Genomic DNA, 3,155 nt, shown 5'->3' with positions numbered 1-3,155 from the left:
ATTAGAATGCCTCTAGTGTTTCACAGTTCAGAATGCCATTATCTATTTCAAATGGATATATAATTGCTATTTTAATGAAAGGTTTGTCTGTGTTGTTATTTCTGGTCGTTGATGTTGTTTTTCTCTCACCTACTCACCCAATCTGCATGGCTGATGAATTTAACCAAATGCCTTTTTGGCATAAATTATAATCATTTTGTGATTATTTTAAACCTAGGTTTATTGTAATGATGTATTAGGGTTCTCTAGAGAAAGAACCAAGAAGATATATATAGATGTACACAAAAAGGGATTTATTATAGGAATTGGCTCGTGAGATTATGGAGGGCAAGAAGTCCCATGATCTGCTGTCTCCAAGCTGGAAAACAAGAAAGCCAGTGGTGTAATTCAGTCCAAGTCTGAACACCTGAGAACCAGGGGAGTTGATGGTATAAATCCCAGTCCCAGTCCTAAGGCCCTAGAACCAGTAAAGCTGATAGCTGAGGGCAGGAGAAGATAGATGTCCCAGCTCAAGCAAAGAGAGCAAATTTGCCCTTTCTCTGCATTTTTATTCTCTTCAGGCCCTCAATGGATTGGATGATGTCCACCTGCATTGGGGAGGGCAATCTTTTTTTTTTTTACCAAGTCTATCCATTCAAGTGCTAATCTCATCCAGAAACATCCTCAGAGACACACCCAGAAATAATGTTTCACTAGCTATCTAGGTAAATACCAGAGATTTAGCTAAGTATCTTAGCCCAGTCAAATGACACATAAAATTAACCATCACAAATGGCAATGACAACTACCATGAAAATTTATAATGTACTAGGCAACACGCTAAGTATTATATCATGTAATCATCATAATAAAGCTAGAAGAAAGCTATCATTATGCATATGCACCTGAGGAAAGCTGAGATGTTAGAGAGGGTTAAATTCACTGGTAGACACAGACTTTTAAATACAAATCTGATCCAAAACTACTTTGATGGGTTTTGATGTATGTAATCAATTTTAATTGCTGTTAATATTACAATGGCTGTTGATATTTGTTGAGAAATTATATAACAAAATATCTAAGCCATTTAAACTTATTAATATATTCAATCTTTGAAATCACCATATGAGGTAGAACCTATCATTATTTAGTTTATAGATGAGGAAACTGAGGCACAGAGGGCTTATTATGTTGAAATATCTTTGTGTATGTTTCTGTAAGAATGTATTATGGCTTTAATAAAGTTCTGGATTTACTAATAATTTTATTTAGTATTTTCTTATATTTATACTCTTATTTGAAACTGGTCTGAAATTTCTTTGTGCTGTAATCATTAGGTTAACTGGGAAGCTTGTAATTTTTATGAGCTCTAGAATATCATAAAAATTATTACAGAAAGGTCCATGATAGTCATCTGGACATTCACGTTTTTGAAGGGCATTCCTGTTCAATTTATGGTATCAGAGTAATTCATGCATTTCTTAACATTTACGAAATACGGTTTTATGAGTGGTGTAGTCTTAAAATTTAATAAACATCTTCTCTAGATCTGCGTTTACATCACTTTTTTCATTCTCAAAATTTAGTACTTTTAATTTCTTTGTGTGTATGTGTCAGTGTATAAGTTTTGTGAGTTTTCAAGTTTCATCTTTTTTTGTCTCTTCAATCAACCAGCTTTCAAATTTACTTGTCAGTTATACTATTTCATATTTCCTAATTAAGTTTTGTATTAGTTTTCATCTCTATTACTATCTTAGTTTCCTTGGGATAATTTTGGCATTCCAGTTATAGCTTCTTAGATTAATTCATTTATTTATTTTTATTCTTACCTAGTTACTGATAAAAGTATTTAGATTTATGCCTCTTGTCCTGAGTGTAGAATTTGCTGTTTCATTGTATTTTTTTTTTTTTTTTTTTAATTTTTATTTCCCGGGAATTGTTAACGGGCTTTGCTGGTGATGTTTTTGTTTTTTGTTTTTGTTTTTGTTTTTTAAATTAATTAATTAATTTATTTATTTATTTTTGGCTGTGTTGGGTCTTCGTTTCTGTGCAAGGGCTTCCTCTAGTTGCGGCGAGCAGGGGCCACTCTTCATCGCGGTGCGCGGGCCTCTCACTATCATGGCCTCTCTTGTTGCGGAGCACAGGCTCCAGACGCGCAGGCTCAGTAGTTGTGGCTCACGGGCCCAGCTGCTCTGCGGCATATGGGATCTTCCCAGACCAGAGCTCTAACCCGTGTCCCCTGCTTTGGCAGGCAGATTCTCAACCACTGCGCCACCAGGGAAGCCCCCTGTTTCATTGTATTTTTGACATATGTTGTCTTTCTTGTTAGTTTGGATTTAGACTATAATAACTGTAGTTTTTAATTATTGGTTAACCAATCAGCTGCCAAAGAGATTTTTAAAAATATTTGCTGCGATTAGTTATCTTCCATGTCAATTATTGCATAATGAGAAAATGTAGACTATACAATTTCTAGTTTTTTATGTTTGTTGAAATGTTCCCTGTGGTCTTTTAGCTGGTTTTTTCTGGGTAAATATTTCATGGATTCTGAAAACACAGTGTAATCTTAAATGTAAGATACAAAGTTGTATATGTAAATATAAATATATAAAAGCAACCTTCTTGATTAGATTATTTACCTTCATTATATCCTAATGATATTTTGATGTCTGTTGCACCAATGTAACTTGTCAATATTATTACGGAAGGAGAGGTCTGACGCCAGCTTGACTTTTCATTCACTATAGATATTTGCTTTTTCTCCCTAGGTGCGTTCAATGTTTTTACTTCATGTCTGTGATTCACATATTTTATCAGGATGTATCTAGATAAGGATTTTCCCCAGCAACTACACCTTAAATGTCAGTAATTCCTTTCTCACCTTTGAAATGTTTTCTCTTACTTATGTCTTCTCTATTTATTCTGGCTATACTCTTTCAGGAACAACTACTCTTTGCTCTATCTTTACTCTTTGCTCTCTCTCGATATATATAAATATAGTCACTTCATATATCCAAAATATATAGTATGTGTGTGCATTCATTTTCTCTTATTAGTTCAAATTTGTCATTTTCCTTTACGTTTTTGGAAAGCTTCCCATGCTTCTGGTCCATATCACTGCTTTGATTGCCTACAGCAGTGGATATCCACACCAGAGTCAAATGGAAATTTTAACT

The sequence above is a fragment of the Eschrichtius robustus genome, chromosome 1 (assembly GCF_028021215.1).
Source record: "Eschrichtius robustus isolate mEscRob2 chromosome 1, mEscRob2.pri, whole genome shotgun sequence".
Taxonomy (NCBI): Eukaryota; Metazoa; Chordata; class Mammalia; order Artiodactyla; family Eschrichtiidae; genus Eschrichtius; species Eschrichtius robustus.
This window is presented reverse-complemented; position numbering follows the sequence as displayed.